Genomic DNA, 12,500 nt, shown 5'->3' with positions numbered 1-12,500 from the left:
TCAAATCCCAGACGGGACAGTTTTCAGAAAAACACTTCATTTCACGCTGCTCCAGGCCTCCGTACAACCGAGCTCTGCGCCGTCATTCGAAGCTTAAAACGATGCAAAGAGCATTGTGACCATTGGTGTGTCACAACATGTGATAGCCTGGTCAGTCACCTGATCACGTGATGTATGAATGTATCTATGTATTGCTATATTTCATTGATAAACGAATATGACCATTTCAATATAATGTTATATTTTATTTTTGCGCAGTTAAAAATAGACAATTTTATAATTCTTTTAATCATTTGACCGCTGACATAAAGGAATTTTAGTCGAACAAATTGACCCCGGTACCTATTTCTTGGGCTTATTACTTATTCTATCGGTCTGTTTAGCCGAACCGCTTGCTTAGAGGGACATAAACACACCAACACCAGTTGTAAAACTGGTATGTATATATATATATACACGAGAGGTTTTCGGCTTCCGTCTACGAAATTTCAAGTAGTAGGACTGAACGCGGAACCATTTGGTTGGGAAGCAAGCTTCTTTATTTCAGTATATTGGCCATAAAAGCCTTACATAGAGATAAAAAGCTGCGAGCTGGACACAGACATGATGTTATATGAAATGAAAATTGAAAATGATGATTAATGGGTGTTTTTTTTCCCGAGAACATTGATCTCTTATATTATTCATGAGGCAACAAACTTCTTACATAGTTCAGAATTCAATAACAAAATGAGGAAATAAGCCTCTTACCTTTATTTTTTCCAAACTAGGAACTTTCAATAACACTGAGGCTTTTCAACCTCTTATCCATATTCCTCCCCAAGATCGCTTGTGACCCTATTCTCCGCCATCACCCACGCCTCATTCAAGCACAAGGCGGGTGCCGTGTTGTCGTCGCCCAGCCACAAGCGATATTCTTCTCTGAGTACCTGCAGCATGCGCAACATAGGCAATGTTATGACCTCCACAGCTATCTTCGGAGGCCATTCGGGATCTCGTTTACAGGCTAAATGTACTCCCTTATATTGCTTTTCCAACACCTTCTCCACCTCTCCGCCTCTGTAGAAAAAGACCAATAATTCGCCTTCCTCCGGGTACAAGGTAGTCACTTCTACTGTCGGCGGCACAATTCCCATCAGCATTATCTCTTCCCCTTCCAGTGGCACGACCCCCACCGACGAGTTTCCGGGACATTCCAGTACTATGTCACCGGCTGCCGGCGATGTCCCGTTTCTTTTCCTCTTACTATTTTTTCTTCTCACCTGATGGCGGGTGCGTCTCCACCGTGACCGGGAGATTCACCTCCGCTCCATCATCTCTAGAATCCTTCGGTGAGCACCCATTATTGCTCACCGTCTTCCTCTTGCGGCCCTTCTTTGAGGAGTCCTTCACATCCTCGGCCGCCTTGGTCCCCTCTTCTGTAGAGGTCTTAACCAACTGCTCCAGGACCTTACTTTGTTCCTGGGGACAGTTTCTATTTATATGACCAGGCTCCAGGCACCGATGACACCTGGGGGAGGGGTGACCCTCAAGAATCACCTGGTACCTGCACCCGGCCATTTTCAAAAAATCTGGAAAAGCCAGATTGGCTGATTGGATGCACAAGATCAAAACAGATTTTGACCTAACCCAATCAGCCTCAGGAAAAAGTTCCACATTAAGGATTTTGGCTCCGCTGCCACCCAGACTCCGGCGGATTGTCTACTCTTGTCAACCTCTTCTCAATACGTGGGAAGAAAGAAAATTTCTTTGCCCTCTAAGGGCCGACTCGCAAATTTGCGAGCCTCTTCAGAAATATCAAATAACAACCACACAGTTGCGTATTTGACCCCCCTGGATATTAATTTAATAGTTGGCAGATACTCTGCCAACTCCTTTTTTATTACAGTCTTTTCAAATAGGGCGATGGTGTCGAGCGACTTGGAGTAAGTCCTCAACCCCACCGTTCTCTCTTCAAGGTCTTTCAGCCAATGTTTGGCTGGTATAATTTCCCACTCCAAAACATTGTCCTTTTTCATTGCCATGTTATTTTGTTTGTAATAACAGTTCGAAAATAGTTCAAAATAAAACTTAAAAAGAAAGAAGAAAAAGAAGGAATTCAAAAGAAAGTCACAATGAAATGGAAGGAATTCACGAAAAAAGAAAAGTCAAAAAAAATTTAGAAGAAAGTAAGTCAATAGTTCAAAAACACAGCAACAAAATCTTCCGGCCACTAGGTACCCCCGGCCAAGGTCTAACTCGGAACGCCACAAATAGCACACAACTTCTATAAAAACTGGTATGCAAGTCGTTCAATCTTCGGAAGCAAAGACACTCCCCCACAACAGCAATTCGCAATTTTTTTTTAAATTCACAAAAAAGTGAACAAACTTTTAGGGGGCACGGCACGCCCCCAAACAACAATTATCATAATTAAGTGAGAAAAAATATTCACTTAACGTGAACCACTTTTGCTCATCAGAAAGATACACAGAAAAAAACAAGGAGAGAAAAAAATGCGTGTAGGAGCTAACGCTGTATCATGGAGACACACACATTATTTTAAGGTGAAATTGAGTAGGGTACATTACTCTTGATATAATATACACACACACGCATACAGCGTGCGCGTGCGGTAAACAGAGTTACAAAGGCGAACGAAGAAGGAGCCGCTCATTCTTTAATTCGATAAGAGTTAATTTAACCAATTCATTTTATATATGGTTTTGTGTGAACATTTTAACCCAGGGCGATATGTTTCTATAAAATCTTGCTATTGTTTACAAGACAAGAAAAATATCATATAAGCATACAGATGTTACCTGGAATTAAATATGAAATTATCGGATATTGGAGCCAGTCTCTAAATAATTGTGTGATTTATATCATGTCTAGCTTTCACCAAGTTTAATTAAATTCTACGAATAAATGAGACACTAATAATAAGCTGAACAATTCAATTATTTTTCAATTGTTTTCATTGTGAATTATCTGTTTCAGGTTCCCGTTTTCATACTAACTTGACAATTACGAGAGCCAATGAGCTTCCATATATTGCCATTAAAAAGTGCGTGTTCGACCTTCCATATACGTCATAGTATACACGATTAGGTAACAGGAGAAGATGAATGTTGTCAAAGCTCCCTTGAGGTGCTATAAATGTCAACGACAGTGTCTCGGTTTCATGTAACGATGATAATAAAATATTTTAAGTCCGTATGGTCTTAATGTAGCAATGTAATTATAGGAATGAAAACATTCTTGCTACTAAAGGAAATACATTTACGTCTGCTCAAGATGTGAAATTATAATGAACGTAAAATTTTATCTATTTAATTTTGTTTTGTAAAACCTCCAGTAGATAGAAAGGCAATATTAGATCAATTAAATCTTAGCTATTCTCTCCCCGGCCCCATGTATTTGATACAATTACAAATTCATTACTGAAGTTTTTAAAGTGGTTACAATGCTGTAGGTAAAGTTTCTTAAAATACACCTCTAATGCAGAATAGCGTAGTTCATGCCACTATAATAGCCTTTGGAATAGGGAAATATGGCGATCGCTGTTCCTGATAGTTTGCTTGACTGAGATTACAGCAGTAGATCATGGGTTGTTCGTTAATTCGCTAAATATTTGAAAGATATATTCTACATTATATTCAACGTTGTTTTATCATATTTAACTATATGTGTGTAATTATTCACAAATGCTTTACGTCCTGCGGGGAGTGAAGATTAATAGAATATTGTAGAACATTAACCTATTACGTTTGCTTTTCTCATTTCATTTCCTGTAGTAGAAACCTTAGTTAAAAATTTACCTTTGACAAATCGTTCTCTGTTTTCAAAACATATACATGAGTATTAATTCCTATTTCCTCTGACATTCTTAAGCATATCTCCTTTTTGTGGACATCATTCCTTTTCTTTCATAAATAAATTTACAAATAAGCTTCTGTTTATCAATATGCAACTTATCAGTCAAATATATTCGTGCTATGATCTGCCGAATGACAACTTATTCACACATACATAAAAAACCCTAATCTATTACAAATCCGTCAGTGTTAACTAGGGTCATAATTAACATCGTTTTCTATATTGCAAATTACAGTATCGTTGGATTTCACTTATTGTATAGTATAATATTATCCACTTCATTGTTGGAGTTCATCTGTTGCAGTAGCATACATTGATTTCGATAATTACAAATTACTTGTTTTTTTTTTACAGTTGTTCATCGTAAAATCGAATAAACAAACCCGCATATAAATTAATAAATACACACGAAAGAGCATTATATTAAAATAACGATATAAGATGCATATAGAAACGTGGTATAGTACTTGATGTAATGCTTAGTCTCAGAGAAATCTTCAAAGTGGCTTGTATGTTACGAAACACGTTTAGGCTGAATGCATTTGCTAAGTCATCAGACCTTAGTTTTTCGACCTAATTTCGTCTCCTCAATGATGAAAATCATTTGGTATTCTGAGCCAAACCGAAAAATAATTATTCCAAAATCAGTAAAGAAAACATTCACAAATTTGTGCTAAAACTGGCTAGTCTAGAATAAATTGATACTATCACTAAAAACAGCATTTAAGTAACATAAGAATAGTGGTAGATTCATATATATATAATACAAACGTAGGACGGTATTAGCAGTGTCATCTCTGTGACACACTACTTAGAGAGACTTGTGTGTTAAACAACACATGGAAAGTGCGTTTAAACTCTGTATATACATTATGAATGTTATATATTAGTGAGAGAGGTGTATTTATATCAAGATGTGATATTTGCTCTCACTTTAAAGTGGATGTTCTGTTAGGAGACACCTGGTAGTCTCGATGCAGGATGCGGTGTTGATTATTTCTACCCACTCTTTCGGGCCAGGGCCCATGGACTACTTCCAGAGATCCCTGGCCTGGCAGTGCTACCGAGAAGCGCTACCCGTTCGGGATAAGCTCTACAGGCATGGCACAAGAAACACGGGGCCGACCTGTCCAGAGCGACGAAACCGTTCTGCAAGCACTCGTACAGCATCCAACCATTTCCGACCTGTGGGCCTATGTCGAACGACTTCTATCGAGTGTGGGACGAGTCGGTTTATCAACCGTGTCTATCGTGAATATTGTCGCACCTCCTTCCTTGAAACGGGAAGGAAGAGCCATTTTCATCGTATTTGTGGCTATGATGAAACAATGTATATGGTGGACGCGTCTGAAAAGTCTCGAGACAAACACTTTCCTATCTGGTCAATCTCTCATCAACTTCTACAAGTATCACTTGAAGAGGAAGGTGAGAGTGGGGGGGAAGTTTTGTTTAGTGAATGTTTCAAAAAAAGATAAGTGACTATAGCAAGTATGGCATGTCTAAATGACGGAGCCAGCCTGAGCATAATCCTATGAACCAAAAGGAAAATAAAAAGAGAGCCACTTACTATAATGTGTTTTCTTTTTGCATGACACAATTGCCCAAAGTTCCCGTGGTCTTTTCCATAGGCTTTTCTATCCACGGACAAACCTAAACTGTTTTCCCTTTTTACATTGACATTTCCGATCCCTATTAATCGTCCCCACTTTTTTCTTTTTTTTCCACGATCCCTTTTCATCGGAATCCAACACATTGTTTTCTTTCTTTCTTTCCTTCTCTTCTTCCCCAAAAGAAAAGCTCTACTTTGTATTTTGTTCCGTCTGTGTTGAGCCTTGCGTGACCAAAAAAGAAATCTATTTCTACCCACTAGCGATATAAACCAGAGTGAATTTTGCACTAAAAGCTAATATGAGAGTTTCTCTCATGGTAGTAACCGCAGCATAGACCTTTGCTAAACCCCACCCCGCCAAAAAAAAAACGTTCACATTTAAGTGGGGATAAAGGTAATAAATGGGAATTTTTATGGGACACTGGCCTTTGAGTCCACATGAAAGGCAAAGTCGACCTCGGCAGAATTTGAACTCAGAACGTAGCGGCAGACGAAATGCCTATTTGTTTACTACTCACAAAGGGCTAAACACAGAGGGGACAAACAAGGACAGACAGACGGATTAAGTCAATTACATCGACCCCAGTGCGTTACTGGTACTTAATTTATAGACCCCGAAAGGATGAAAAGCAAAGTCGACCTTGGCGGAATTTGAACTCAGAACGTAACGGCAGACGAAATACGGATACGCATTTCACCCAGCGTGCTACAACCATGCATGTATGCATGTTTAAATTAAATATTCATACATGCAGGTTTTTATTAATCATCTGACTGCCATATGCAGTTTTAGTAAAACAAAGATATAGTTTTATATTTAACCTATACTTCTTGAAAGTTTTGTTATGACTCACTGCTACAGGGATAGAATCTAGATGCGATATCTGACAAGGTTCAGTGGCGGCTATTTTCTACTCACAGTTTTATTCACAACATTTCATAGTGGTTTTGTCCCTAGAAAAGAAGTCGATATATATTGTTACTTTATGAAAACAATTTCCTGTCTTTTTTTCTTTGTCCCTTAGTAAACTTTGAAAAGGACAATATGAATTTTGAATATGAAGCAATAAAAACATGTATTTATTAAAATCATTTTATTACGGCTTTCAAATAAGTTTGCTTCAATCGATACAAAACTTCAAAATAAATCTTAACCACACCACCCACCCCACCCCATACAAAACACACACATATTCATATTATGTTTATATGTAAGTATATCTATCTATATATATGCGCGTGTGTGTAGGTGCGTGTGTGTGTGTGTTTGTAAGTATATATGTGCATACACACACATACATATACTCATACGTATATTTTATGTAAATTTATGTTAACATATATATATATATATATATATATATATATATATATATATATATATATATATATATCTTTCTCTCTCTCTCTCTCTCTATGTATATATATATATATATAATATATATATATATATATAGGCACATATATATATGTTAAAATAAATTTACATAAAATATGTAAATTTATATATATATATATATGTATATATATATATATATACATATACATATGTATATATACATATTATATATATATATATATATATAAATATATATATACATACATATATATATATATCCACATATGTATATATACATACATACATATATATATACATATACATATGTATATATATATATATTATATATATATATATGTATGTATGTATGTATATGAACAAGCCAAAGAATGACTAAGTGTAAAATAGAAAGACAGATCATGAGATAAAGAGGAGATAGAAAGAAAGAAAGAAAGAAAGAGAGAGGGAGGGAGTTCGTAGTGTAAGATGTCAGAAATAATATGTTATTTTTCTTCAGCGAAATTTACCTATGGGAAGTCAACAGCTGTAACAACACTATTACGATCATCCGTACGGAATTTATTAATAAAATATGAGGTTAGAGAGAACAATAGGCCATCTTTTCTCAATAATACCCCCATTGGCAAATAAGAAAATATTTCTTAATTATTTATGAATTCATACAGAAGTCAATATGCTTCCACAGAAAGAGAAGGTTAGGATATTATATAATCATAGCTGGCAAATAGTACCAGTTGAATCCAATAAGTTTAATGCCACTTAAAACATTGGCAGAAAACAAGATGTCAGCCGGCGGTTCAATTGAAGATACTTTCAGATTGTTAGCTAATAGTATATCGATTTCTGTTAATTTCTTATGACTTGGCATCGATCCTTTTATTATTTGGGTATTTATATTTGAAAGACAAAGTGTATTTTTGATCAAATATTAAAACTCATGAACATCTAAAGATGCGCATGTATGTACATGCATACATACATACATAAATACATAGATACGTACACAGAGACATACACGCAGACACACACACATACACACTCACACACGCATATATGTATTTAATGACGAACCCACACCCACACACTTATATACTTCTATGTATGTGCGCGTATGCACATATATGTGTGTGTCTTTGTGTGTGTGTGTATATATGTATATATGCATATATGTATGTATATATCTATGTATGTATCTATCTATCAGTCTATCTCTATCTATCTATCTATCTATCTATCTATCTATCTATCTATCTATCTATCTATCTATCTATCTATCTATCTATCTATCTATCTAACTGTCTATCTATCCATCCATCTATCTACCTATCTATCTATCTCTCTATCTGTCTATCCAACTATCTATCTATCTTTCTATCTGCCCGTCTCTATCTATCTATCTATCTATCTATCTATCTATCTATCTATCTATCTATCTATCTATCTATCTATCTATCTATCTATCTATCTATCTATGCTACACAGCCTCTATGTGTAGGAATGAGAGTGCGTTTGTCACTGTGAAAGTTTGCACAGTTAAAAAATGTAGAAGTCTGAAGAACTCAATGCAAATATAAATGTTTGGAACATGAAATGATATACACTGCTGCGATCAGTACAATCAATTAGACTATTTTTCATCAATATGCAGCATATGCTAGAAAGATCATTCATGGCGTACATAATTTGTGTAAACATATGTCTAATATGTGTTTTGTTATATCCATACATCCATATCATGGACCAATAGCTGGATTATTATCTCCCGCTTTGAAGGGTATGCGTTTGCAATCCAGGAACAGGAAATATCAATCAAGTCCCTGATGCATATAGGAGATGGAGATGCAGGAAAAGCAGTAAAGTGTGACGACCGATCCAGACTTTGTGGGGTTAACACCGAAGATATCACCCACGTCATAAGCAGTTGTCCGAAAATGTCACCACGATATTATCTTCCGACGAGACATGAAGTTGTAGCTACGAAAACCCATAATGAAATCCGTCGGAAGGATAATCTCGAGGAGAAAGAAATACGAACCCACAGTATGCTAGAAATCATAGCCACTCATAAGAAAATGGAGTACTGGTGGAATGCCTCGGCGAAGACCTCGATAAAATGTAAGCGCAACTGACCTGATGTAATGATTTGGAATAGGGAAGAGAAACTGTGTACAATTGTGAAAATTCATCACCCCATATGAGAAAGTGAGAGAAACTCATGTCATTAAGGAGAAGAACAGACATATTGTCTGCGATCAAAACAAATGTGTTCACATGTTTCCTTCTCAATAGACATCAAAAGCACAACAAATGTCGTAAACTATCTCCCGTCGCATGGGAATCCTTATACCTGGTTTGAGCCAGTTGTTGTAATATTCACTCTAGACGCTTTAGCAGTTGGTAATCTGCACATAATTCTGTCCTCCGTCACATCGAAGACGAGCCACATTGTTGAGTCCAGGCTCAGACTGTATTTTTATATTTTCATGGAGCTATATTCCTTACTGTAATGGACTCTGTAATGGTCCTAGTTGCTTGTTTCGTCATGCTTTTGCCTGTTTACTGGGAAACTTCGTTTTATTTTGCTTCCAGTCTGATGTTCAGTGTCTAGAATTTCTGTACTTCGATGTTGCTTCTTGTATCATTATCGTTAGCAGATTGTAGGGCGTGAAAATATCAGAGTGTTGCGTAGTATATCTTGTATGAAATGATGGAACAGATCATATTGTTTCCAATGGATTTTTCTCTAACGCTTCCCTGATATATCAATGTCTGCGCTGATATATTCCTTCTTTTTTTTATTTGAATCTGGCTTGATCGCATGCAAGGATTTCTTCTATCTTATGCTGAAGCCTGATTTGAAGAACGATCAACACTATATTACAGAGGAGACTGTTCTACCATTCTCAATGTGTCATAGTTTGCCTAGAAACTGCGTCCATTCACTTAAAACTGCTTTCTTTCGCATATTTTCAAACAGATATATGTCATGCAAAGATGAGTTCGGATCTTTCATGTTTCGGAAGCTCAGCAGTTTGGAATTTTCATTTTGGGGTGGGTGGAGGGGGGTGTACTCATACACTTTCCTAAAGTAGTAATAATAGGACATATCTAATTGCTCTGTTGCTTTTCGTTTTATCATCTACGATGCTGATCTTACGATAATTCTAGTTATGGAGTCCTTCGGAACAATAGCGTGAGGGTATATATAAATGTGAGTGTGTGAGAACCCAAGACACCTGATGAAGGCTGGGTGGTATATCAGCCGAAACGTTGTGTTAACAACAAAGAAGATGAGGACAAATGTAAATTAAGTAAATAATATACATAATTCCTCATCTCTTAAATATAGAACAACTTACATACAGTTGCATATGTAATTATGTGTCCAAGAGTGGGCTGAAAAGTTTATAGTCTGGCTATATTGGAGGGATGCTAGTGCTGTGGAATCATACATGCATTAATTCCATCTCTCCATTCTTTCCACTGATATCTGACTACTCAAAGAAGATTCACATATATATCTAGCAGAGACATATCTTGAAATTGGATACAATTTGTCATCGTAGTGTTATCAAGTGCCCATAGATAGGTTAACCCCCCACTTTCCTCAATGACATTCATGCTGATATGTTTCCTACAGTAGGGCATGACACTCCAGGTTTATCAGTAGTGCAAAAAGATGACTAAGATATGAATGTCCGTCGACTGCTACCATCATGTTGATTATGTTCACCACATGGTGGACGATGACAGGTGACTGGCAATAAATCAAATGGCAAAATCTATTAGCAGCATTCCGTGGGAGAGTGGAGAATATTCTGCATGATGAAGCTTTGTTCTCGGTGGCTGGCACCTCTTCAGACACCTGAAGAAGTACCATGTGCCGATGATTGAATATTCCACTGACCATGGTAATTTCTATGACTTTTGCAAATAATAAAACGTGCCAATGCAGACAACTACCGTTCTCTTAGCATTTTATTTTATGTAATCATACTTGAGTGGAGGCGCGTAGCTTAGTGGTTAGGGTGTCAGCATCATGATCGTAAGATTGTGGTTTCGATTCCTGGACCGGGCGACGCGTTGTGTTCTTGAGCAAAACACTTCATTTGATGTTGCTCCAGTCCACTCAGCTGGCAAAAACGTGTAACGCTGCGATGGACTGGCGTCCCGTCCATTGAAACAGGGAAACCGGGCTCATGAGCCTGGCTAGGCTTTAAAAGGGCGCAAAGAAAGAAAGAATCATACTTGAACGGACTGATCTAATGTGTGCCATTGACAGGAACCTGGACGTGTATAAGTGATAGCTAAGACATTGAATTTAGGTCCCCATTAAATTAGAATGAATTAAATCACAACAATGGTGAGGCAAGCTAATCAATATCTTAAAAACTAACTCTGGTCAAAAAAGTTACAACTATCGGAGTATAAATTAATTAAAGAGATTTTTAATCATTATGCATTCGTCAAGGTAAGAAAGCGAAACTTTACGGCCTGTATTACTCACATCCTCTTAAATAATACAAGAATAATCGCTAATTAATAAACATTGGTAAAAAGAATCAATCGCCTTTTCCAAAATCTGAGTAAGGTCATGAACATTTGAAACTGTTGTTTCGTAAAGATATATAGCAATCAATCTAGCAGCTTTGTTTCACCCAAACACGACGCAGAAACTTCTTGCGTTCTTTGTAAAAGTTCATAAATAAACATCGACTTCTCTAATGAAGATTTATTCAAATAGAATTTTTCTTCAATTCTTTTATCATGAATCCAGAAAGATATTTGAAATTTTTCTAAAGAATTCCTTTGATAAAAAAAAAACTCCACAAATAAACAAAACAAAAACAACGACGAACGGAACAGCAAAATAAAGAAATTAATAAAATTGAAATACAAAGCAAAAATATGTATCTTTATAAAAAATAATAATATTAACTAAGAAATAAAATATTAAATCAAAAGAATTAAGTAAAATTATGAAAAAGATTTTCTTGAACGCAGAGAAAAACAGAAGAACAAAAGGAAATAAATTTAGGATAGGAAAATGCAAAAAGTATAATAATAATAATAGTAATAATAATAGTAATAATAATAATAATAATAATAATAATAATAATAATAATAATAATAATAATAATAATAATAATGATAATAATTGTAATAATGACGATAAATCATAATAATATAATCAACTAAATACAAATGTGTGTATCAAAGACAGTTTAGGCATATTTCTGTTTATGTAGCGGAAGATTCAAAAGAAATTTGCGCGGTAAAAAAATTTATAATGAAAGAAAAAATGAAAAGTGAGAAACAAATTACTTTCAAGTGATTAGGTGTATGAACTAGATATAATTCTGTTCTAGTCAGCCTGTTTTGTTGGCATGTTAACGTTCACAGGCTGTATGTGTGTGTGTGTGCGTGTATTTATATATCTTATATATATATCTTATATATATATATATATATATATATATATATATATATATATATATGTATGTGTGTGTGTGTATGTGTGTGTATACATTCATACATATATGTGTGTCTGTTTATGCATATTTATAAATGTGTGTTGTGTGTTTGCGCGCGTGTAAAGAGAAAAAATGATCAAGTATGTATGATATATATATATATACATATATATATATATATATATACATATGAACATAC

The 12,500-nt window shown here is 35.7% G+C and overlaps 1 long non-coding RNA gene across 1 annotated transcript in view; it reads left to right on the top strand.

Moving 5' to 3' along the window:
* The window catches only part of LOC118766594, a 30,663-nt gene extending 19,963 nt beyond the window's left edge, over window positions 1-10,700 (top strand). The window contains exons 2-3 of the long non-coding RNA XR_005002537.1: window positions 9,805-9,810; window positions 10,689-10,700. This is a non-coding gene — a long non-coding RNA (uncharacterized LOC118766594). The remainder of the gene's footprint in view (window positions 1-9,804; window positions 9,811-10,688) is intronic.
* Window positions 10,701-12,500: the final 1,800 nt, after the last annotated feature.

Source organism: Octopus sinensis, linkage group LG16 (genome assembly GCF_006345805.1).
Source record: "Octopus sinensis linkage group LG16, ASM634580v1, whole genome shotgun sequence".
Taxonomy (NCBI): Eukaryota; Metazoa; Mollusca; class Cephalopoda; order Octopoda; family Octopodidae; genus Octopus; species Octopus sinensis.
Note: the sequence above shows the minus strand (reverse complement) of the source record. Positions and strands in the feature narration are given on the sequence as shown.